Here is a 27010-nt window from a genome sequence, read left to right as displayed (position 1 = left end):
CTTATAAAGTGATTACCACGATCACACCTCTATCACCTCACATAATTACCATTTCTTTTTTTTTAACATCTTTATTGGAGTATAATTGCTTTACAATGTTGTATTAATTTCTGCTGTATAACAAGATGAATCAGCTATATGTATACATATATCCCCATATCTCCTCCCTCTTGCGTCTCCCTCCCACCCTCTCTATCCCACCCCTCTAGGTGGTCGCAAAGCACGGAGCTGATCTCCCTGTGCTATGCGGCTGCTTCCCACTAGCTATCTATTTTACATTTGGTAGTGTATAAATGTCAATGTTTCTCTCCACTTTGTCCCAGCTTTCCCTTACCCCTCCCCATATCCTCAAGTCCATTCTCTACATCTGTGTCTTTATTCCTGTCCTGCCCCTTGGTTCATCAAAACCATTATTTTTTTATAGATTCTATATATATGTGTTAGCATACAGTATTTGTTTTTCACTTTCTGACTTCCTTCACTCTTTATGACAGACTCTAGGTCCATCCACCTCACTGCAAATAACTCAGTTTCGTTTCTATATATGGCTGAGTAATAGTCTATTGTATATATGTGCCACATCTTCTTTATCCATTCATCTGTCGATGTACACTTAGGTTGCTTCCATGTCCTGGCTATTGTAAGTAGTGCTGCAATGAGCATTGTGGTACATGACTCTTTTTGAATTATGGTTTTCTCAGGGTATATGCCCAGTAGTGGGATTGCTGGGTCGTATGGTAGTTCTATTTTTAGGTTTTTAAGGAACCTCCATACTGTTCTCCATAGTGGCTGTATTGATTGACATTCCCACCAACCGTGCAAGAGGGTTCCCTTTTCTCCACACCCTCTCCAGCATTTATTATTTGTAGATTTTTCGATGATAGCCATTCTGACTGGTGTGAGGTGATACCTCATTATAGTTTTGATTTACATTTCTCTAATGATTAGTGATGTTGAGCATCTTCTCATGTGTTTGGCAATATCTTCTTTGGAGAAATGTCTATTTAGGTCTTCTGCCCATTTTTGGATTGGGTCGTTTATTTTTTTTGATATTGAGCTGCATTAGCTGCTTGTATACTTTGGAGATTAATCCTTTGTCAGTTGCTTCATTTGCAACTATTTTCCCCCATTCTGAGGGTTGTCTTTTCATCTTTTCTGTGGTTTCCTTAGCTGTGCAAAAGCTTTTACGTTTCATTAGGTCCCATTTGTTTATTTTTGTTTTTATTTCCATTTCTCTAGGAGGTGGGTCAAAAAGGATCTTGCTGTGGTTTATGTCATAGAGTGTTCTTCCTATGTTTCCCTCTAAGAGTTTGATAGTGTCTGGCCTTACATTTAGGTCTTTAATCCATTTTGTGTTTATTTTTGTGTATGGTGTTAGGAAGTGTTCTAATTTCATTCTTTTACACGTAGCTGTCCAGTTTTCCCAGCACCCCTTATTAAAGAGGCTGTTTTTTCTCCATTGTATATTCTTGCCTCCTTTATCAAAAATAAGGTGACCATATGTGTGTGGGTTTATCTCTGGGCTTTCTATCCTGTTCCATTGATGTACGTTCCTGTTTTTGTGCCAGTACCATACTGTCTTGATTACTGTAGCTTTGTAGTATAGTCTGAAGTCCAGGAGCCTGATTCCTCCAGCTCCGTTTTTCTTTCTCAAGATTGCTTTTGCTATTCGGGGTCTTTTGTGTTTCCATACAAATTGTACAATTTTTTGTTCTAGTTCTGTGAAAAATGCCATTGGTGTTTTTTTTTTTTTTTTTTTCTTTTTTTTTTGGTACGTGGGCCTCTCACTTTTGTGGCCTCTTCTGTTGCGGAGCACAGGCTCTGGACGCACAGGCTCAGCAGCCATGGCTCACGGGCCCAGCCCCTCTGTGCCGTGAGGGACCTTCCCGGACTGGGGCACGAACCTGTGTTCCCTGCATCGGCAGGCCGACTCTCAACCACTGTGCCACAAGGGAAGCCCGCCATTGGTAGTTTGATAGGGATTGTATTGAATCTGTAGATTGCTTTGGGTAGTATAGTCATCTTCACAATGTTGATTCTTCCAATCTAAGAATATGGTATATCTCTCCATCTGTTTGTATCATCTTTAATTTCTTTCATCAGTGTCTTATAGTTTTCTGCATACAGGTCTTTTGTCTCCTTAGGTAGGTTTATTCCTAGGTATTTTATTCTTATTGTTGCAATGGTAAATGCGAGTGTTTTCTTAATTTCTCTTTCAGATTTTTCATCATTAGTGTAGAGGAATGCAAGAGACTTCAGCGCATTAATTTTGTATCCTGCTACTCTACCAAATTCATTGGTTAGCTCTAGTAGTTTTCTGGTAGCATCTTTAGGATTCTCTATGTATAGTATCATGTCATCTGCAAACACTGACAGCTTTACTTCTTCTTTTCTGATTTGGATTCCTTTCATTTCTTTTTCCTCTCTGATTGCTGTGGCTAAAACTTCCAAAACTATGTTGAATAATAGTGGTGAGAGTGGGCAACCTTGTCTTGTTCCTGATCTTAGAGGAAATGATTTCCATTTTTCACCATTGAGAACGATGTTGGCTGTGGGTTTGTCCTATATGGCCTTATTATGTTGAGGTAAGTTCTCTCTATGCCTGCTTTCTGGAGAGTTTTTATCATAAATGGGTGTTGAGTTTTGTCAAAAGCTTTTTCTGCATCTATTGAGATTATCATATGGTTTTTCTCCTTCAATTTGTTAATATGGTGTATCACATTGATTGATTTGCGTATATTGAAGAATCCTTGCATCCCTGAGATAGGTCCCACTTGATCATGGTGTATGATCCTTTTAATGTGCTGTTGGATTCTGTTTGCTAGTATTTTGTTGAGGATTTTTGCATCTATGTTCATCAGAGATATTGGTCTGTAGTTTTCTTTTTTTGTGACATCTTTGTCTGGTTTTGGTATCAGGGTGATGGTGGCCTCATAGAATGAGTTTGGGAGTGTTCCTCCCTCTGCTATATTTTGGAAGAGTTTGAGAAGGATAGGTGTTAGCTCTTCTCTAAATGTTTGATAGAATTTGCCTGTGAAGCCATCTGGTCCTGGGCTTTTGTTTGTTGGAAGATTTTAAATCACAGTTTCATTTTCAGTGCTTGTGACTGACATGTTTATATATTCTATTTCTTCCTGGTTCAGTCTCAGAAGATTTTGCTTTCTTAAGAATTTGTCCATTTCTTCCAGGTTGTCCATTTTGTTGGCATAGAGTTGCTTGTAGTAATCTCTCATGATCCTTTGTATTTCTGCAATGTCAGTTGTTACTCTTTTTCATTTCTAATTCTATTGATTTGAGTCTTCTCCCTGTTTTTCTTGATGATTCTGGCTAATGGTTTATGAATTTTGTTTATCTTTTCAAAGAACCAGCTTTTAGTTTTATTAATCTTTGCTATTATTTCCTTCATTTCTTTTTCATTTATTTCTCATCTGATCTTTATGATTTCCTTCCTCCTGCTAATTTCTTTCTTCCGCTAACTTTCTTTCCTTCTGCTAATCGTTTTCTTTGTTCTTCTTTCTCTAATTGCTTTAGGTATAAGGTTAGGTTGTTTATTTGAGATTTTTCTTATTTCTTAAGGTAGGATTGTATTGCTATAAACTTCCCTCTTAGAACTGCTTTTGCTGCATCCCATAGGTTTTGGGTCATCGTGTTTTCACTGTCATTTGTTTCTAGCTATTTTTTGATTTCATCTTTGATTTCCTCAGTGATCTCTTGGTTATTTAGTAGTGTATTGTTTAGTCTCCAAGTGTTTGTATTTTTTTTACAGGTTTTTTTCCTGTAATTGATATCTAGTCTCATAGTGTTGTGGTTGGAAAAGATACTTGATATGATTTCAATTTTCTTAAATTTACCAAGGCTTGATTTGTGACCAAAGATATGGTCTATCCTGGAGAATGTTCCATGAGCACTTGATAAGAAAGTGTATTCTGTTGTTTTTGGATAGAATGTCCTATAAATATCAATAAGTCCATCTTGCTTAATGTGTCATTTAAAGCTTGTGTTTCCTTATTTATTTTCATTTTTGATGATCTGTCCATTGGTGAAAGTGGGGTTTTAAAGTCCCCTACTCTGATTGTGTTACTGTCGATTTCCCCTTTTATGGCTGTTAGCATTTGCCTTATGTATTGAGGTGCTCCTATGTTGGGTGCATAAATGCTTACAATTATTATTTCTTCTTCCTGGATTGATCCCTTGATCATTATGTAGTGTCCTTCTTTGCCTCTTGTAATAGTCTTTATTTTAAACTCTATTTTGTCTGATATGATAATTGCTACTCCAGCTTTCTTTTGATTTCCATTTGCATGGAGTATCTTTTTCCATCCCATCACTTTCAGTCTGTATGTGTCCCTAGGTCTGAAGTGGGTCTCTTTTAGACAGCATATGTACAGGTCTTGTTCTTGTGTCCATTCAGGCAGTCTATGTCTTTTGTTTGGAGCATTTAATCCATTTACATTTAAGGTAATTATCAATATGTAGGCTCCTATTACCATTTTCTTAATTGTTTTGGATTTGTTATTATAGGTCTTTTCCTTCTCTTGTGTTTCCTGCCTAGAGAAGTTCCTTTAACATTTGTTGTAAGGCTGGTTTGGTGGTGCTGAATTCTCTTAATTTTTGCTTATGTGTAAAGGTTTTAATTTCTCCATTGAATGTGAAATCCTTGCTGGGTAGAGTAATCTTTCTTGTAGGTTTTTCCCTTTCATCACTTTAAATATGTCCTGCCACTCCCTTCTGCCTTGCAGAGTTTCTGCTGAAAGATCAGCTGTTAATCTTATGGGGAGTCCCTGGTATGTTATTTGTTGCTTTTCCCTTGATGCTTTTAATATTTTTTCTTTGTATTTAATTTTTGATAGTTCGATTAACATTTGTCTTGGTGTGTTTCTCCTTAGATTTATCCTGTATGGTACTCTCTGTGCTTCCTGGACTTGATTGACTATTTCCTTTCCCCTGTTAGGGAAGTTTTCGACTACAAACTCTTCAAATATTTTCTCAGACTCTTTCTTTTTCTCTTCTTCTTCTGGGACCCCTATAATTTGAATTTTGGTGTGTTTAATATTGTCCCAGAAGTCTCTGAAACTATCCTCAATTCTTTTCATTCTTTTTTCTTATTCTGCTCTGTGGCAGTTATTTCCACTGTTTTATTTTCCAGGTCACCTATCCGATCTTCTGCCTCAGTTATTCTGCTATTGATTCCTTGTAGAGAATTTTTAATTTCATTTATTGTGTTGTTTGTCATTGTTTGTTTGCTCTTCAGTTCTTCTAGTTCCTTGTTAAACATTTCTTGTATTTTCTCCATTCTATTTCTAAGATTTTGGATCATCTTTACTATAATTACTATGAATTCTTTTTCAAGTGGGTTGCCTATTTCATCTTAATTTTTTAGTCTTGTAGGTTTTTACCTTACTCCTTTGTCTATAACATATGTTTTTGTCATTTCTTTTTGTTTGTTGGTTTTTGATGGGTGGTGATGTATTCCTGTCTTACTGGTTGTTTGGCCTGAGATGTCCAGCACTGAAGTTTGCAGGCAGTTGGATAGAGCTGGGTCTTGGTGCTGAGATGAGGACCTCCAGGAGGCCTCACTAGACTGATATTCCCTGGGGTGTACGTTCTCTGTTAGTCCAGCAGTTTGCACTCGGAGCTCCCACCACAGGAACTTGGGCCCAACCTCCAGCCTGGGAACCAAGATCCCGCAAGCAGCTGGTTTGTCAAAAAAAACTTTAAAAGTGTGGCAGAGGTATGCAGTGGAGATGAGGAGGTGTCTAAACTTCACTGTCTGAAATGCACAGTTACATGGAAAGGGCAGCTGCTGTCACAGGGGTCCATGGTGAGGAATGGCATCTTGGCTCCCGACGAGTCCTGGAAACCCATTCTCGGCCGAACAAACGCTGCTGCTGCTGGTCAGGCTCCTTGCCTCTGAAGCAGAAACCATTTCTTTTTTGTGGTGAGAACATTTAAGATATACTCCCTTAGTAACTTTCAAGTATATAATAAACTGTTCTTAATTATAATAACCGTGTTACATATTAGATCCCCAAACCTTATCCATATTATAACTGGAAGTTTGTAACTGTTGATCAACATCTCCCCATTTCTCTCACACACAGCCTCTGGTAACCAATATTCTACTGTTTCTATGAGTTCAGCTTTTTAAGATTCTACATATAGGCGAGAGCATACAGTATTTGTCTTTCTCTGTCTGATTTGTTTCACTTAGCATAATGCCTGTTTAGTGCACGTGCTTCTTAAGCATAATGCGCTTAGCATAAGGCTGCCCTGAGTCTGGATGCAAAAGCTGGGTTGAGATTTGAAGCAAAGTGAAGGTGGAAGATTGACTCTGTCGCCAGTACCATGCTGTGCTTGTCATCTGGGCTCCTAGAGCCACATGCTTGGAAATCACATCCTTTGGTTTCTGGCTCTAGACCAACCCCTCTGGCCAGTGGGACCTGTGTGAGAGTTGGGTGAGGGGTGGGGGGAACCAAAGGAGCCCCCCCCACACCTCCCACCCAAGCCAGACAAAAAATTCGTCTCTTCTTCCTCTCAAAGAAATAAATGCTCTCAAGCATTCACTTCCACAAGTAGAAGTCAGCAGCCTGTGGACAGTTAAGCCTGAAGAGATTCTAGACTCAGGTAGGGTGTCCTGCCACAAACAGATATGTTCAGGTTATCGTCCTCATCCCCTGACTCATTCCCATCTCATTCGATTCTGAGAAACAGGAAGCAAGGGGCCATAATGATTAGAAAGAACCTGATTTTCCATCACTTGAACACTGAGTCACTGAGTCTTTAATTGTCCTCTTTCTGTTAAGGTTTTATTGTGCTGGTTTTGTTGTTATTGTTGCTTTGTTTTGTGAGTAAAATGGGCTCCCCATTTCAAAACCTTAAGTGCGTTCTTGAGTGATATTTTTATAGTTGTTTGTTTTAAAATCAATGTAAATACTTGATTTTAAATATCCCTTAAAAAAGGTTGAAAGGAAAACTCCAGGCAAAGAGAACCACTGAGTTATTTAAGGATTGTAGACTTCCTTTCAAAGCAGTTATGCTAACTTATGAAAGATGTACTCCCTGCAAGCTAATGCGAGTTCATCTAGAAAAGGCAAGTGTTCTACTTGTAGGTAAGCTGAGAATTCATCCCTGCCCTCCAGTGACTGTAAGATACACACACGCGCCACTAGTATATTTATTAGTTGTCAGGAATTTTTTTAAAGCTCCCAGGGCTAAATTACAAATGTCCTCTTCCAACAAATGTGATTAAATAAAGGAAGATGGTATGTATATCTGGTCCTAGGGGTGGACATCAGAGCTGCTGACTGAGCGTACTGGGACCTTACCTGTCCTAGGAACTGCTCGACAGCTCTTTTTTCTTTCTTCAGCCTAGCCTAGGAAGCTGATTTCCATGCCTATGTAAATGAGACATTCCTCAGTGCTGGCCCCTGAATTACTCACTTGTATCACTCACTCTACCACACAGGCATAGAACAAGAATTCACTGAATAACAACTTGAATGAGGTTGTCTCTCCCAATGCCCAAGATATCCAACAGAATGAGAAGTATTCTCCAGAGGCATAGGTGTGTCAGGGTGTGGACTTATAAATTACCCTTTCTTGAACTAAATGTTTAATTAGAAAATCCATATCAGATCTGCCAACTGCAGGTGGTGCCCAGAAAGAATGATAACAATAATATTTATGTTAAAATGATAATCTATTATGAATCTTGCTCCCCCTTTTCATAATTGTCCTCCATTTACCAAATACATTTCTAGGAAAATCAAGCTTCTCAAGAGAGTAGGGAAAATGGTAGGCTTTTCTTGTTTTATAAAGCCAAGTCACAACTTAAACAGCTAATAATAACAACTACCATTTTATTTAATGCCTGTGGACTATGGGACAGGCACTATGCCAGGTGGTTTACAAGCTGTATCTCATTTAACTTCCTAACAACTTTTGATGTAGGTACTATTATTTTGCCTATTTTATAGGTGGGGAAACCAAGGCTCTGAAAGGCTAAGTAACTTGCTCAAGTCACCCAATAGTAAAGGAGGATGGGGCACCCACATACAGCTGAGTAAGTCATTCACTGCACCTAGCCTTGTGATCCACTTGGTAAGCCACACACCAGCAAGGCAGCGCCTACCCAGAGGGGGCACCCTTTCCTAGTATAAACAAGGGCATAGTATGGGCTAGCTACTGCCCTGAAAATAGAACCTAGAATCAAATCCATTAAGCTGATTCCATGTCCTACATGCTTCATGCTATATTGCCTTGCTAAGCACATTTTCCTACCTCAAAGGGTCCCATAATGGTCACAAATATTCATTCTTTCCCACTGGCTGGACTTGGGGATGGGTGTAAGGGGAAGGATGAGTGGACAGATGCTCTAATACCTTTGGAGTAGCCTGGTTTCCAGGTGTGATGGCATGAGTAGTGATTGGGAACACCAGCAAAGTACAGTCCTGGAAGCTGCCAGTGGCCTGACCCCTTGGAAATTTTCTTGGCCTGCTTTATGGAGGTTACCCAACCGTGGGAGTCGAGGCGGCTCTGCCCGAATGGCTGTGAGTGTCCTGATGAGAAACATCACTTCAGTGCAATGTGCCAACAGATGGGAATTCTTGGGCTGACTCCACCAGAGGCTGGCATTTTGACCTTTGGTCACTTAACCTCAGTGACTCCCATTTCTCATCCAAAAATGCAGACAATTTTCACAGTTAATTTTACATAAACACATCTATATTTTCTATGATGACTTCTTGATTTTCTTCTTTACCTCCCTCTCAACTAACCTTTCTAAGACTTAACTCAACTTCCCAGAACCAGAAGTCACTTCCTGTGTGTTAACCTCCTTCCTTCCCTCTATCCCAGGCATAGGTAATTCTCTCCTCCCTGTACAAACCTGCTTAGTGCACTGTGTTATTCTTATGTGAGTTTATCAGCCCCACTGGACAGCAAGTTCCTGGAAGGCAGAATCAATGTCCTATTCACCTTTATTAAAAGCAGCACCAAACAGTGCTTTAATACAGAGCTACTCAACTGTTAGTGGACAAATTTTGTTTTTATGTAAATTCTTACTTTACACCTAGTTTAAATGACTTCATTTGTGCTTCTAAAAAACAAACTGAAAGCGAAAGATGGGGTTAACTCAATATTCCTGAATGAGATGACAACAATGCATATTTGTGATGCTTAATAGATATTTTAGAGGGAGAAAATAAACTTGTATTCATTGCACCACAGACTGAATTACAACACAGAGGGGATAAGAACCCATGTATGTTTTTATGGACATTAAGTCCTTATCCAAAAATGAAATGCCTGCTTGAGTGATGTGAATACTTTTGAGGATATAAAGTGAGATTGATACTGATGTTCACAATTCTTAAATGGCCACCACCCTTGAGGCTACCCTGCTATGTTATAGAATTTTTATTATTTTCCTGTCAGAAAATATCCTATTGAGTAAAATTTCTTTAGAATGTGTATAATGCAGAGAGCTGTATGTTATCAGATCTTCTTACTTCCTTATTTTCATCTCTTTTCTATTTCATTGATTATTGAGGAAGAAAATTTAAGAATATAAATATTAAAAATGAAAGGCTTGACTTTGCATAATTCTTCATCAAAATCGTTTTTTTTCCTAATAGAACCAGTCAACTTGAAAACTATTGGAATAAAAATATAAAGAGGTGATTATCTTGAAACCTAGTGTTTGTTTATGTTTCTGTAATTACTGTTTGGAAGGTAACAGTAAACTCAAATTTATCTTAAATTTGTCTTAAATCAGCATGTAGTTCCTGGCAGAAAATAGGTGCTCAATAAATATTTATTGGATCAAGGACTGATGAAGTGTGGTAACAGACAAGCTCACTGATAACTTTGTTATATTCAGTTGTTTTAAAATACACCCAACATTCTCTAGCTGATGGCTATTGTTTAAAAAAGTTAATCCCCAAAATGTGCATTTGGCAGAAAATAATATTGCTCAAGGACTTCAACAGGAAATCTATGTTTGGCTTCTTTCCTCTTGGCAATCTAGGGCCAAAAGCAGTTTCTAGTGACAAGTTTATGGCAGTGTTTTTTGAGCACTGGCTCATGTAAATTTTTTGTGGTTCTGGTGCCAAATGTAAACAAACTAAAAAAGTAAAATTAAATCTAAAAGCAGGCTTCTCTCCAAAATTTGGCTCAGGAATACAAGCTTTTCTCTATATGTTATTGGACAAATGATTAAGCATATTAAGGAAGTTTGGTGGGCAGCAGTTCTAAGAAACACAGAATGATTAAAATTTTATGGCTCCGTTCAAGGCATTTGGAAGAGAAATCAGAGAATAGAATTCACTTATAGAACCTGTTAAATAATGTATCAATTCTGTAGCAATAAATTAAAATATAAAATATTGCCCAGTCTTCACTTCAGCCAACATTCCACTCTCCCAACATCTGGGAAAACTGGGCAGTGAAGGAAACAGACTGCTTCTAATTACTCTGTGTCAGCCAAAGATTGCTTAAACTTTCAAGGTATGAGATAGAGCAAGGGAGAATATTAAAAACAGTAAATATTTTTCACAAAGTTTTCACAGACCATTATCTTGAAGCATAAATGAAAACAGACAGCTCTAGTTTTCTTCTTTTGCTCTTGGCATCATTTTCCAAATACTTGACTCTGATGGAGAATTGTTATTTTTGACAGCTGCCATTAGGGTTCTGTGAACCCTCCTTGGGTACCAGAGAAAGAAACAGGTCCTTCTGGTCTACCCCACAACAATGTGGTTGAATCACAAACATGGTCATGGACATAGAGAGAAGAAAATCTGGCTCTCAGAGGCATCTAACTCAAGTGACATTTGATAAAATTACTTTATGGACAGTTGGAGGGCAAAGATGAATCAAAGGAAGAGACAACTTCCTAGAAATCTCTCTTCTCCTTCCAAAGTCTGGTCTCCTTTCTCCTGACCAGTGGCTAATCTCTATTAAAACAAGACTGTTAAACTAGCCTACCATTCAAAATATTGTAGTTTTCAGAACAGTGATTTCAGACCTTTTTTTTTTTAAGCTAAGAAGCTCTAAGGCTGACTGATGAGTTTTCCCCTAAACTTCTCAGGTCTGAAGAAATTGTACCTCCCTCAGGTTCTCCCTGAGGCTTCTTACCAGCACTTGTCTGGAAGAACAGGTGAAAACAGCACAAGAGTGAACTGGAGCAGCCAGTTTCTGTGGTATGTGACCATTGTGCCAGAAGTGGGAACAGCCTAAACTACAGAATCCTTTAATCTGTATTTAGCCCCGAGAAGTTGAACCTAACATAATCACCCTCCAGAGACCTAAACTCATATTCACAGGACTCCCATGTATGGTCAGGATATATTTATTGAGCACTTACTTAATGCCAGGTTCTGGGAATATAGCCATGAATAAAACATACACATTTTTGCCCTCTGAGGTCTCATAGTCTTAAGAGAGGGAAGTGGGTACTTAAACAGCAATTGTGTGAGTGCTAAGTGCCAAAGGATCACATAAGAGGGACCACTCAGAAAGAGCATTGCACCTTTGAGTGCAGCCCTCTCTGCCCCCTTCCCCATCTCTTTATGATTGGGCAATGTTAGTCTCCCAGCCTCTGAACATGGAAGCTGGCAAATAGGAAATAATGGCCAATTGTCTCCAATATTTTCCATATACATTTTGCTCTTCAAACACTGCCTTTGCTGCAGTGATAGACTTTTTCACTTTGGGAAAGTAAACAGAATCAAATGTTACTCAGTAAACAAGTGATAGGCACTTTCCATGGTGGCAGGTATTCTCAAACACCTTTCATACCTGAGGATTTAGACAATCAATAAGCCAGCAGATGAAACGAAATGTAATACTACATTAATGTTAAACTTAAAAAATCCTTAGTCCTTAGCATGTACAGTTATGTAGACCATGCACTTTGAACTTTGGATGTTTCTGATTTTGAGCCAAAAAGAACCTCCTGGAAAGCAAACTCTCCATAGGTGAGACTTTCCATGTGATTCTGGTTGTTGTGACCAATGATTAAATCTTGCTTAGCCTTCTGTTGCCTTCCACATAACACAGGTTTTAGTTCAGTTTCCCCAGAAATAGACCCTGAGGTGATGATTCATGTGCAAGTGATGTACTGAGAAAGTGTCACCACAAGAAAGCCATGAAGTGGATAAGAGAAGCAGGACAGGGAAGGGAAGAATCTAAGAAAAGTGCAATTGCAGGTAAAGTCCTGCTTGATCCTGCAGGAAAGCAGCTCAAGAGTGTAATTTATACTCTAGAGTTCATCCTAGAACTGAAGTCAGGGAGTCTGATTCCTCCAGCTCCCTTTTTTTCCCTCAAGACTGCTTTGGCTATTTGGGGTCTTTTGTGTTTCCATACAAATTTTAAGACATTTTGTTCTAGCTCTGTAAAAAATGCCATTGGTAATTTTATAGGGATTGCATTGAATTTGTAGATTGTTTTGGGTAGTATATTTCACAATATTGATTCTTCCAATCCAAGAACATGGTATGTCTCTTGGGAGGGAGGCCAGTAGTTGGTCTTTCATAAGCCCATATCAATCATCCATTGATCACCCAGGCAGATACAAACTCTTAGGCACTTAGACACTTTACTGTGTATGGGTAAACAGCTCTGGTAGCCAAGGGCAGTTCGCAAAGTGAGTTACAGATGCAGGTCATTTAGTAGTAAAGATATGCAGAAGCCGAACTAGAAGTATACAGAACCCATAAAAGGGATCCAAAAGGATCTGGGTAGAGCAATGACAGAGTTGCTACAAGTACTAGTTGTTACAGTAGATACACAAAAGATAAAGTGATCAAAGCAACCAGTACAGAAACTCATTAATTCACAAAGGGAGGCAGAAAAAAGAGAAGAGGAAAGGAGCAAAGGAACTACAAAAAAGCCAGAAAACAATAAGATGAAATTAGTAAATTCTTACCTATCAATAATCACTCTTAATGTAAATGGATTAAATTCTCCAATCAAAAGGCATAGAGTAGATGAATGAATAAAAAACAAGACCCATTTAAATGCTGCCTACTAAGACTCTCTTCAACACATAGGCTCAAAATGAAGGAATGGAAAAATGTATTCCATGCATGTAGAAACCAAAGGGAGCAGAAATAGCTCTACTTATATCAAACAAAATAAACATTTACTCAAACTCTGTAACAAGAGACAAGGTCATTATATAATGATGAAGAGGTCAGTTCATTAAAAAAATCATAAATATATATATAAGGAACCAACATCAGAGCACCTAAATATATTAAGCAACTATTAACAGATCCGAAGGGAGAAACAGACAAACTCTTCCAAAAATCTGAAGAGGAGGGAACACTCTCAAGGTCATTTTATGAGGCCAGCATTACCCTGATACCAAAGCCAGAGAAGAACACTGCAAGAAAAGAAAACTACAGGCCAATATCCCTGATGAATACAGATGTAAAAGTTCTCAAACAATATTAGCAAACTGAATTCAACAGCATATTATAAGGGTCACATAGCATGATTAAGTGGAGTTTATCCCTGGGATTCAAGGGTGGTAAATATATGCAAATCAGTAACTGTGATATACCACATTAACAGAATAAAAGATAAAAATCACATAATCAATTGATGCTGAAAAAGCATTTGAGAAAATACAAGATCCTTTCATGATAAAAATGCTCAAACAATTGAGCAGAGAAGGCAACTACCTCAACATAATAGAATCCATATATTACAAGCCCACAGCTAAAATAATACTCAAAAGAGCAAGATTGAAAGCTTTTCCTCTAAGATCAGAAACAAGACAAGGGTGCCCACTCCTACCACTCCTATTCAACATAGTACCAGAAATTTTAGCCAGAGCAATTAGGTAAGAAAAATAAAAGGCATTTAAATTTTGACAAATTCAACACCCATTTATGATAAAAACTCTCCAGAAAGTGGGCATAGAGGGAACCTACTTCAACATAATAAAGGCCATATATGACAAACCCACAGCAAACATCATTCTAAATGGTGAAAAACTGAAAGCATTTCCTCTAAGATCAGGAACAAGACAAGGATGTCCACTCTCACCACTATTATTCAAAATAGTTTTGGAAGTCCTAGCCACAGCAATCAGAGAAGAAAAAGAAATAAAAGGAATACAAATTGGAAAAGAAGAAGTAAAACTGTCACTGTTTGCAGGTGACATGATACTATACACAGAGAATCCTAAAGACGCTACCAGAAAACTACTAGAGCTAATCAATGAATTTGGTAATGCTGCAGGATACAGAATTAATGCACAGAAATCTCTTGCATTCCTATACACTAATGATGAAAAATCTGTAAGAGAAATTGAGGAAACACTCCCATTTACCATTGAAACAAAAAGAATAAAATACCTAGGAATAAACCTACCTAGGGAGACAAAAGACCTGTATGCAGAAAACTATGACACTGATGAAAGAAATTAAAGATGATACAAACAGATGGAGAGACATACCATGTTCTTGGATTGGAAGAATCAATATTGTGAAATATACTACCCAAAACAATCTACAAATTCAATGCAATCCCTATAAAATTACCAATGGCATTTTTTACAGAGCTAGAACAAAATGTCTTAAAATTTGTATGGAAACACAAAAGACCCCGAATAGCCAAAGCAGTCTTGAGGGAAAAAAAGGGAGCTGGAGAAATCAGACTCCCTGAGTTCAGACTATACTACAAAGCTACAGTAATCAACACAATATGGTACTGGCACAAAAACAGAAATATAGATCAATGGAACAGGATAGAAAGCCCAGAGATAAACCCACGCACCTATGGTCAACTAATCTATGACAAAGGAGGCAAGGATATACAATGGAGAAAAGACAGTCCCTTCAATAAGTGGCGATGGGAAAACTGGACAGCTACATGTAAAAGAATGAAATTAGAACACTCCCTAACACCATACACAAAAATAAACTCAAAATGGATTAGAGACGTAAATGTAAGACCAGGCACTATAAAACTCTTAGAGGAAAACATAGGAAGAACACTCTTAGACATAAATCACAACAAGATCTTATTTGATCCACCTCCTAGAGTAATGGAAATAAAAACAAAAATAAACAAATGGGACCTAATGAAACTTCAAAGCTTTTGCACAGCAAAGGAAACCATAAACAAGACAAAAAGACAACCCTTAGAATGGGAGAAAATATTTGCAAATGAATCATCAGACAAAGGATTAACCTCCAAAATACATAAACAGCTCATGCAGCTCAATATTAAAAAAACAAACAACCCAATCCAAAAATGGGCAGAAGACCTAAATAGATATTTCTCCACAGAAGACATAGAGATGGCCAAGAAGCACATGAAAAGCTGCTCAACATCACTAATTATTAGAGAAATGCAAATCAAAACTACAATGAGGTATCACCTCACACCAGTTAGGGTGGGCATCATCAGAGAATCTACAAACCACAAATGCTGGAGAGGGTGTGGAGAAAAGGGAACCCTCTTGCACTGTTGGTGGGAATGTAAACTGATACAGCCATTATGGAGAATAGTATGGAGAACTAAAAATAGAATTAGCATATGACCCAGCAATCCCACTACTGGGCATATACCCAGAGGAAACTGTAATTCAAAAAGACACATGCACCCCAGTGTTCATTGCAGCACTATTTACAATAGCCAGGACATGGAAGCAACCTAAATGCCCATCAACAGACGAATGGATAAAGAAGATGTGGTACATATATACAATGGAATATTACTCAGCCATAAAACGGAATGAAATTGGGTCATTTGTAGAGACATGGATGGATCTAGAGACTGTCATACAGAGTGAAGTAAGTCAGAAAGAGAAAAACAAATATCATATATTAATGCATATATGTGGAACCTAGAAATGGTACAGATGAACTGGTTTGCCGAGCAGAAATTGAGACACAGAAGTAGAGAAAAAACATATGGACACCAAGGCGGGAAAGTGGCAGGGTGTGGGCATTGGTGTGACGAACTGGGAGATTGGGATTGACATGTATACACTGATGTGTATAAAACGGATGACTAATTAAAAAAAAATTTGATAGTGAAAAAATAAATAAATTAGAAAAAATAAAAATAAAACCTTTGGAATTTCCTAGGTGCTGAAGAGACAAAGGAGTCTCTTGTTATGTTAATGAGGTGACTTTGGACCATACCTAAGGATGGGGGCTTTGCCAGGAGAACCAACCATGTGATTGGAGGGTTGGAACCTTCAGTTCCAACACCCACCCTCACGGGGGAAGAGGGACTGGAGATTGAATCCGTCACCAATGGCCAATGATTTAATCAGTCATGCCTATGTAATGAAACCTCCATAGAAGCCCAAGAAGATAGGCTTCTGAGAGCTTCTGGGTTGTTAAACACATGGACATCTGAGGAGAGCGGTGCACCCGGAGAGGGCATGGAAGCTCCACACCTCTTCTCACATACCTTGCCCTACACATCTCTTCTATCAGGGTGTTCATCTGTATCCTTTATCATCTTTTTACAATAAACTAGTGAATGTAAGTTAAAAAGAAATAATAATAATAAATAAATAAATAAATTGAAAAGGATAAAGTAAAATTGTCTCTCTCTGCAGATGGTGTTATCATATATGTATGTCTATGTCTATGAATATATATATATTCCTATAGACTCCAGGAAAAAAACTGTTAGAACTAATCAACAAATTCAATAAAGCTACAGAATACAAAATCAACAGACAGAAATAAGTTTTTTCTATATGCTAAAAATGAAATATTTGACAAAGAAATCAAGAAAATGATCCCACTCATATTGCACCAAAACAATAAAATACTTAGGAATAAATTTAACCAAGGAGGTGAAAAATCTGTACATTGAAAACTTTAAGACACTGATGAAAGAAATTGAAGCAAATAAATAAAATATATCCATGTTCATTCATCAGAAAAATTAATATTGTTAAAATGTCCCTACTACCCAAAACCACATATAGATTCAATGCAATCCCTATCAAAATTTCTACGACATTTTTTCACAGAAATAGGAGAAACAATCTTAAAATTCATACGGAACTACAAGAGATGCCAAATAGCCAAAGTAACCTTGAGGGAAAAGAATAAAGCTGGAGGCATCACACTTTCTGATTTCAGACTGTACAAAACTATAATTAAACAGTTAAGTACTGACATGTACTTTTTATGTAGTGTTTTAGACTATATGTCTAAAAATAGACATATAGACAGATGGAGCAGAATTTAGAGCTCAGAAATAAACCCTCCCATGGATAGTCAACTAGTATGTGACAAAGGGTCCAAGGGTACTCATGGGAAAAGGATAGTCTCTTCAGTAAATGTTGGGAAATCTAGATAACCACAAGAAGGACAAAATTGTACCCCTATCTTATACCATTCACAAAAATTAACTAAAAATGGATTAAAGACTTAAGCAAAAGGCCTGAAAACATAAAATTCCTGGAAGAAAACATGGAGAAAAAGCTCCCCGACATTGGTCTTGGAAATAACTTTTTTGGATATGACACCAAAAGCCCAAGCAACAAAAACAAATAAAAATTAATGGGACTATGTCAGACTGAAAGGTTTCTGCACACAATGAGTAAAAAAAAGAAAAAGTCTTCTGCACAACAAAATGAATAAGGAACCTAGAGAATTAGAGAAAATATTTGCAAACCATGTATCTGATAAGGAGTAAATATCCAAAATATATAAGGGATTCATGCAACTCAATAGTAAAATAACCCCCAAACAATCCAATTAGTAAATGGGCAGAGGAACCGAATAGACAGTTTTCCGAAGAAGACATACAAATGGCTAATGGGTATATGAAAAGATGCTCATCAAAGTCGCAATGAGATATCACCTCATTCCTGTTAGAATGACACTTGTCAAAAAGACGAGATAACAAGTGTTGGGGAAGATAGGGAGAAAAGGGAATATGTATACACTGTGGATGGGCATGTAAAATGGTACAGCCATTATGGAAAACAGTATGCTTGTTCCTCAAAAAACTAAAAATAGAACCACCATATGATCCAGCAATTCCCATTTCTGGGTATATATCCACAGGGAATGAGAACAGGATCTCAAAGAGATACCTGCACTCACCATGTTCATTGCAGCACTGTTCACGATAGCAAAGATGGAAACAAGCAAATATTTGTCAACAGATGAATGGATAGAGGAGAAGATGTGAGACTATATGTATATAGTGGAATTATTATTCAGCCATGAGATAGAAGAAAATCCTGCCTCTTGCTGTTTGTCACAACATGGAAAGACCTTGAGGGCATTATGCTAAGTGGAATAAGTTAGAGAACAATAAGACAAATAATGTATCACTTCCATGTGGAATCTAAAAAAGCTGAGCTCATAGAGAGAGTAGAATGGTAGTTGCCAAGGAGGGCTGTGTGGTGGGGGAACACTGCTCCGCTTTTTTTTTTCCAGATGGTTACACCTGGAAGACAGATGAGGGGACAGCGGATCCCCATCCTGCCCCCCACCCCACTCCTCTACATTTGGGCTTGGACTCCTTAACAGGAATTATGCAAACGGTTTAAATAGTTCTCCCTCTCCCCCTCCTTCTCCCTCTCCCTGGTGCTGAGTGTACATATCTGGATCTAATACTTAGATAAGTGTGAGCCAGGATCCCACTGTGTACCGTATCATAACTTAGAAGAAGGATCTTTGATCAGTACCCTCATAGTGCACTCCCCGCATTGACTTCCTGTTCCCTCTGCATGTGCTGACCACGTGCTGGGTCGGCCACTCTCCTGTCCCAGCCACATCTGCTCTGCTGGGAGTGAGGTGCCAGGAATCAGCATGTCTGTGCCCAAACCTGCTCATGCTATTTGTACCTGTTATTGAATTTTGCTGCTTTAATGAATCATCATAAGTCAATGAGACATGAGGGCAAAATAGGGTTGTTCTTTCTATGAAACTTGACTTGAAAGCCTGAGGTTCACTTAACAGAGATGTTAAAAAATAATTCTTTCTAAACAAGTGTGGTTGAAGCAACTGTAGAGAACTGGGTAAAAACCCTGAAGGATTTTGTACTGAAATTGATTGTAGGTTTAGTTGTTTTATTGAAAAACAAACAAGAAACAACCACCCCAAACCCCTGAAACTATAACTCCTAAGAACTATACTATGGCTGCGGTAGATGTAATGGAAAATAAGTGAATCTCAGTTGTCAAATCTGTATTCAAAGTATTAGCAAACAATTGTATATTTACATGCTTTATGTTGAAATAATATTTTCAAAAGTTATGGGTCTCATTTTTATCATGATTCCCCACTTTACCTAACTCTATTCAGTTGATCAACCAATCAATACGAAACTCATAGGCAGAAAAGAGAAAGAAAACCTCACTTTTGGGAGCTGAGATTTTTTTTTTTTTTTTTGGCTGCGTTGGGTCTTCGTTGCTACATGCAGGCTTCTCATTGCTGTGGCTTCTCTTGTTGTGAAGCACGGGCTCTAGGTACACAGGCTTCAGTAGTTGTGGCTCGCGGGCTCTAGAACGCAGGCTCAGTAGTTGTGGTGCACGGGCTTAGTTGCTCTGCAGCATGTGGGATCTTCCAGGACCAGGGCTCGAACCCGTGTCCCCTGCATTGGCAGGCAGATTCTTAACCACTGTGCCACCAGGAAAGCCCGAGATTTTTCTTTTATGATTTGATGTTCACCCCCCTCAAGCTCAACACTGGTTGACCTCTGACTTCATCATCCTGACAGCTCTGCCCTCACCTCCCTTTCCTCCCTCCCTGGCTTCCGTTGCCTGTGCTCCCACCTGATGCCAATCTTACTTTCCATTCACCTGGGTAAGGCTGTGGGCTCACTCTTCTCTCTCACCACCCCAACCTGTTCCACCCTCCATGTTCCTGAGACACGGCCCACTTTAAACATCCCCAGTGAGGGAGCAAGCAGTGGAGTGGATAAATGCAGGGAGCGCTGGGGAGCCCCTTGGCCGTGGGCACTGCCCCAGGTGTTCCCTGCGCCCCAGGTTCCATTCTCCACACTCTTCACGTCTAGTCCACTCCTCTCACACACAGGAAGGGGGGCCTCCATGCCCACTGGATACGTCCTGCCAGAGCCACAGTGCCCTTACTAGGGACAGACCGGCTAGACCGTGGCCAGTTCACCCAGGAGACTTCAGGGGATGGCTCTACTGTTCCTGAGAGAGGCTGTGGCACTGGCCTCCCAAGTGCCCAGCCTGTGAGCACCACGGGTACTCAGACAACACACTGCAGCTGAGGGGCTGTACGCATTCAAGGGGGCTGGTATCTACCTTCCTTCCCTGAAGAGCTGGGCTCAGTTCTTGAGTGTGGGGAAATGGTTCACTGCGAAAACGTGGAACGGCACTTTCTTCCCCTTTCTGCAGGCCTCTCCTCAGGGTTCACCCAGAAGGTGTCTAACCCGAGAGAGACAGGCAGATATCTCAGTCCTGGGGTGTCCTCCCCACACTTGGCATCGGCATTGCTACCAGCATCCAAGTTGGTCGAGGGTCAGGCCCTTTAAAAATGTCTGTAAAATTCAGTGTTGTACTATCGACGTCTGATGTTTTTACTTCTTTATTTTTTAAATTTTATTTATTTTTGGCTGCGTTGGGTCTTCGTTGCTGTGCGTGGGCTTTCTCCAGTTGTGGCGAGCGCAGGCTACTCTTTGCTGTGCATGGGCTTCTCATTGCGGTGGCTTCTCTTGTTGCGGAGCACGGGCTCTAGGCACACAGGCTCAGTAGTTGTGGTGCACAGGCTTAGTTGCTCCACGGCATGTGGGATCTTCCCGGACCAGGGATCGAAACCGTTTCCCCTGCATGTGTCTCCTGCATTGGCAGGCGGATTCTTAACCACTGCGCCACCAGGGAAGCCCTGATGCTTTTTAAATGCTGGGGTCCAGGAGAACTCTGGCCAGGCTGTGAGAGAAAGACTCTCTGAAGGAGCTGCACAGACAGCCCACACAGTGGCTTACACGCCACAGATATATTCAACAAAGTGGTCAGTTGTACCCCAGAATATTCCTTCAGGGAGGAGCCCTGTGTCTGTTTAGAAGATGCCTTGGAGCATCCACGGCTGGGATCCACTGGAGTCACGGCATCTGGGTAAGTGAATAGTTGCCCTGCTGAACCTGGAAAGAAGTTTATAGTCTTGTATTTAGATGGGGTAAGGGCAGTGGTGAATCATCTTTGCAGGGTTCTCGGTGCTTTGGGTCTTGGGTTTGGGGGTGGTAGAAAGACTGAGGGTGGGAGGTGTCACCTTAGGGGGTTACATTTAGGCTGAGGCCTGGCTGGAGAAGTGGGAGGAGAATGTTCCAGATCCTGAGGTGGGAGTGGGTCTGGTGTGTGAGGACAGAAGGCACTGGTGTGGCTGAGCTGAGGAGGGAACTGTGCATGATGAGGTGCAGAGAGAGGGCCCCATGGGTCTGGTTGGCCAGTGTTCAGGCTCTGGAAGAAGCTGCCCTGGACATCTTGCATTCTCTGACTGTCTTTGTGTACTCCCTAACTCTGTGGACATTTTCCTCACTGTGAGTCTCACCGTCCCAAGGTGGAAACCACACACTGGTTTCCCAGCATCCCTTGCAGCCATGGCCTGTCATGTGACCCTGGGTGCAATCATGTGATCCAGTCCCCACCAATCAGAGTTCTGGAGGTCTAATGTATAGCATGGTAACTATAGTTAACGACATTGTATTACATAAATGTTGCTAAGAGAGTAGAACTCAAATATTCTCACCAAAAAGAAAAAAAAATGAAAGAAATGGTAATTATGTGACGTGAGGAAGGTGTTAACTAAGCTTACTGTGGTATCATTTCACAATACATAAGTGTATCAAATATCACATTGTACACCTTAAACTTACACAATGTTATATGTCAATTATATCTCAATAATGCTGGGGGGGGAGAAATCTGGAAAAGCAGTTTGGAGCCTGATATTTGGGCGTTGACTATCCAGTTGGGATGTTTAATTTTTTAGATATTGGCTCATCACTGAAAGTTTCTGAGAAAGGCAATGACATGATTATAATCACTTAATCCTAGGACAGGATAGAGGCCTGACACATGCAAGGCTTTCTACAAATGTTTGTTGAAAAAAATCAGATATCTTTTCCAATTCCTTACATGTAATTTCCCTACATATAAAAAAATGAAGGCAGTTGACTAGGTATGCTTTTAAATTAGAATTTGGAAATTATTATCCAGAAGCATTTGAAGGATCTTTTCAATAAGAAAAACTCATAATTGTTCTGAATCTAAAGATGTCAGATACTGTCTGAATCTATAGATGCCTGAGTAAATGGAAACAGCTAAAATGAAAGGAGCTATTTTAGTAATTCAAAAGAATTCAACCATCAAGCAATAAAATAAAACACTGGATTCTAAGGGTGACTAATGAGGATTAGAACAAAATTAGAGCCCTCCTATAAAGAACTTTACATGGCAAATCAAAGATGAAGGCTAATAAGGAGTTCTGCAGCAGAAAAGATCCAGGAAGTATTGTGGGAAAGAGATAGAGCCACACTCTGGCCCTGAACGCACCAGAGCAAAAGGTTTTTGGAATTATGTGGCCAGGAAAATTGAAGGCATCTACAGTCCCGGTTTTGTTTGCAGGACCTTATAAAAAGGAAAGGCGAGAGGAAAAGAACAAAGAATCTCAAAGAAAAAGATTCTAGGGTAATAATGACGTATATAATTGATGCTCAATAAATGTTTATTGATAAAAATTGGTGCACAGGGCTTCCCTGGTGGCGCAGTGGTTGAGAGTCCGCCTGCCAATGCAGGGGACCGGTCCAGGAAGATCCCACATGCCGCGGAGCGGCTGGGCCCGTGAGCCATGGCCGCTGAGCCTGCGCGTCCGGAGCCTGTGCTCCTCAACGTGAGAGGCCGCAACATTGAGAGGCCCGCGTACCGCAAAAAAAAAAAAAAATTGGTGCACAGAAATGGTAGCACACACAACAGCATTAAAAAAAAAAACAATTAGGAAAGTGTACAAAAGAATAATTTTTTTGCCATCCAACTACTGTTTGTGGGAATTTGGTTAAGGGGAGAAGGTGTTTAGTGAGAAACTCCATCAGATAGTCAATGAAACCCCCTATGCCCACAGACCACATCTCATGAAGTGACTTACAAGCAGTTCTGTCTTCATGTATCTGCCATGCCTGTGCCGCAGAATTCTCTAATTCTCTACTCTGGTCCCAAATGTTTGGACAAAGGGTTAGTTCTTGAGCAAGGGAAGGTTAGGTCAAGTGCCTAGGAAACAATGCCCACTGGGGTGCCCCATATTGAATGGTAACACACGTAGCCTATCAGATGCAAGATGCCCACAGAGAAGAGAAGAGTGCCAGACAGTCAATCCTAGAGTGAGACACGGTGCCTGGGATATCTGGAGCTACCACTTTGTCCCAAACAATTAGAAGCCACTATTTCTGATTCCTTGAGCCTGTGCTACATTCTAATGTTGCAGTTCTAAATGAGTATATGCCTGCTCAGATAGTTCCATGGGCTTCCTTAATTCTTTGTGTACTGTTACAATAAGTCCAGTTACCTAGGGGTATCTCAGCAGGCCTCCTCCTTGCAAACTGAAAGAAACAAACTATTATAGACTTTACTTGTAAATATCAATACCTATTATGTGTGTAACTATTGGGTAAAAAGGGGGGACTTACCCACTCTAATAAACTAAAGATTATTATTACTGCCCCTGCAAACCTGGGGGTTAGCTTACCTTACCCCTTGGATAAAATCTAGGACAGGATGTATAACTTTCCTGGTTATTCTTAATTAATAGTACTCTTCATTTCCATCAAAAACAGCCTCTGTTTGTTAATTTAGTATTACTGTACTAGGTCATTGTGCTTAAAGCAAGTCAGTCAACAGACAAACAAAACCCTCCAAGCATCAATTAAATCTAAAGGCTCTCCTCTCCCCCAGCTAGACCTGCTGCAGGCAGGAAGCATCCATGGAAAGGGGGCTGGTAGGTGGCTTCCCTCCTTACTCTCTGTGACTCCACCTTGCCCATTAGTCAACTCTGCCAGTGGGGAAACAGGAGATGGGTCAGGGAATATTTTACTTGAATGGCACCCATACGAGGCTGGGTTTTGTCAGCCTTGAATGGTATTTAAAGCTGGCTCTCTTGTGAGTACTTTCATGGGTTCTTCAGAGACCCACCTCCACCCCCAATCACCAGGGATCTCTCATGTGTGGTTTCTAGCTATGGGCACTGTACTTGCCAGCTGGCTACATAGGACTCTTCACTTGGCCTGTAGCTGTGGACGGTATACCTTCAGGATCTCTCTGCTAAGCAGTGTCTCCTCAGCACTTCATGGCAGAATCTAATATAGCAGCTCTCTGGCTCTTCCTCCTGGTCCACTAGGACCCTGTGTCCCAGGAATACAATCACTACTTACACAATAGCCCCTATTCTACTTCCAGGTGCTACTTGGGTGAACCTATTGCCCTCAATATTCCTCAAGTGGGAAACAGACCCTGGTCCATTATGTGCCCCAAACATCAATCTCTCCTTGAAGCCCCTCTCTGTCAATACCTCCTAGTGAGGGGAGAGGGGGGCTGTGGGACTCACACTTAAATCCTCTTTCTGAAAGAATCCTTCTAATTTCTAGTTTTCTGGCCACATCAACACCCGATTCTGGGGCAACTCCTTTGCAAGTCCTGCATAACTAGGCTGGAGTCTCACTTCAAAATGGGGGAGTATTTGGTACCCATAATTATGGTACCTCAGCCAAAAAATTAGTCTGATAGTTCCATTTTAATATCCTGTTGCATTTGTAAAGACCTTTCTATAATTCAGGAGACTGGTGGATTTGTTTGTTATTGTTTCACTTTTTTAAAAAATTGGCAACAATTGATCTATTAGGGGACTAACTTTTTACGTCTAGAAAGTCAAATCTAACAAAGGACTAAGTGAGATAGCCCATGAAAGGTCCTGAGCATAGTGCTGGACGTATAGTAAGTGCTAACTAAATTCTAGTGTTTATTATTAGACATCCTTTCACTTACATGAAGAAAAAGAAGTGGGTTTGAGCATCTCAGTTGGATTTAACACATTAATAAATATTTGAGATACATTTAGTCCCTTTGATCTCCATGAGGTTGTTAAGTATATATGAGGTAATCACCCTGTTGAAAGCCATCTTCCTCCCCTTGGCCCACCAGCAGGGAAAATCCACTGATTAGTCTAAGAGGTAAAGGATAATATATAAAAATATACAATCCTTAGAGAACAGACCATCCATACAACTCCTGAATTTGAACTGTTCAACATCTTAGAAAGAATCCATGCTTAAGACCTCTGCCCTCAAGAACATGGAGTTTCACAATCTTTGTTCCAATAATCTCATTTCATTTGAATCCTACAATGTTTCTTTCTTTTTTTTTCCTTTTTAACACAAGGCATCATAAAGGTCATTTATTATTATTCTTTTTTAGTTTGGATAAATGTAACAGGAAAAAAATTAATAACACATGTATTCATAGACTTTTCCATTTTTCTCCCTCACCACACCCAATACTTCATGGAGGAGAAAGGGAAAGGATGAAAGTTATGCAGGCAGATTCTCACTAAGGAGGAATTCAGAGCTGAGAACAGCGCTCTCTGGAACATGAATCCTACAATGTTTCTTATGGTTTGTTTTAAGTAGTTTTATATAATAACCAATGCATCTTGCTATCACCATCATAAGAGTGTACTCTTCAGGGGGCTTCCCTGGTGGCGCAGTGGTTGAGAGACCGCCTGCCGATGCAGGAGACACGGGTTCGTGCCCCGGTCCGGGAAGATCCCACATGCCGGGGAGCGGCTGGGCCCGTGAGCCATGGCCGCTGAGCCTGCACGTCCGGAGCCTGTGCTCCGCAACGGGAGAGGCCACAACAGTGAGAGGCCCACGTACCGCAAAAATAAAAAAAAAAAAAAGTGTATTCTTCAGATTAATAACTCAGAGCCTCACCTATTACAGGAATGATTTCTTTCCTTGTAGAGTTTTTCCTTTATAAGCCAAAAGCCCTCAGGGGTTATTCAGTCTAATACCTATTCTGTTGCCTCACAGAGAATCTGCTTGGCGCACTGGAGTTCCACATTCTCTACGGCTATTGCTGAGGTTCCTACAAAAAGAGGTGGTCCAGTGTGATGGACACTCTGTAATGCATGTAGAGAAGTGTTTAAGAACATATATGATAAAGATCTTTGTAAGAGTACTGAAAAATAAATAAATACATAGGTAGGTAGGTAGATAAATAAATAATAAAGCCCCTATCCCTCCACCCCCAAGAAAAAGAAGTGGTCCAGTACTATGCCCAGAGCCTCTGCTTTGATGATAAAGGCATAGGCAGTAGTTTCTTTGAAGGGAGCTGGGAGATGAATGCAAAATGAAGAAGCGGGCCTGATTTCCATATTATAGCTCTTAGTTACATAACTCTTTCAGCTTGCACACATTCTCTGTCATTTCCCCAAGGCCACCAACAGTGACAGAGTGGCTGGGAGAGGAGGGTCTCCAACCTCAGCCACGGGTGGAACTCTCTCCCATGACAATCCAAGCCCTGGGGAAAAACTGAACCACTAGATCATCTGCCCTCTCCACTGGTAAACTTCTCTTCAGGGTTGAGTGCCCTCCTGCTTGGTGGCCTTGAAATGTGACCAGTTTAATCCCTTAAAGGTGTAATTTTTTTTTTTTTTCTTTTTTGCGGTACGCGGGCCTCTCACTGCCGTGGCCTCTCCCGTTGCGGAGCACAGGTTCCAGACGCGCAGGCTCAGCGGCCATGGCTCACGGGCCCAGCTCTGCGGTATGTGGGATCTTCCTGGACCGGGGCATGAACCCATGTCCCCTGCATGGGCAGGCGGACTCTCAACCACTGCGCCACCAGGGAAGCCCCCATAGAGGTGTAATACTAACATTAAGGAAAGGGGATTGGTGTTCCTATCCCTATCTTTTGAATTTCCTTGGCCCTTATGCCAGTTTGTCCATTTGTTCCCAGCAATATCTGAGTCCCTTACTAATAGGGGCCAAGCAGGTAGAGCTT

The 27010-nt window shown here is 40.2% G+C and overlaps 1 pseudogene; it reads left to right on the top strand.

The window, feature by feature from the left end:
• Positions 1 to 27010, top strand: part of LOC114886175 — a 122350-nt pseudogene that overhangs the window by 46803 nt on the left and 48537 nt on the right.

This window comes from Monodon monoceros, unplaced genomic scaffold, assembly GCF_005190385.1.
Source record: "Monodon monoceros isolate NGI ecotype Baffin Bay Population unplaced genomic scaffold, NGI_Narwhal_1 Super_Scaffold_6, whole genome shotgun sequence".
Taxonomy (NCBI): Eukaryota; Metazoa; Chordata; class Mammalia; order Artiodactyla; family Monodontidae; genus Monodon; species Monodon monoceros.
Note: the sequence above shows the minus strand (reverse complement) of the source record. Positions and strands in the feature narration are given on the sequence as shown.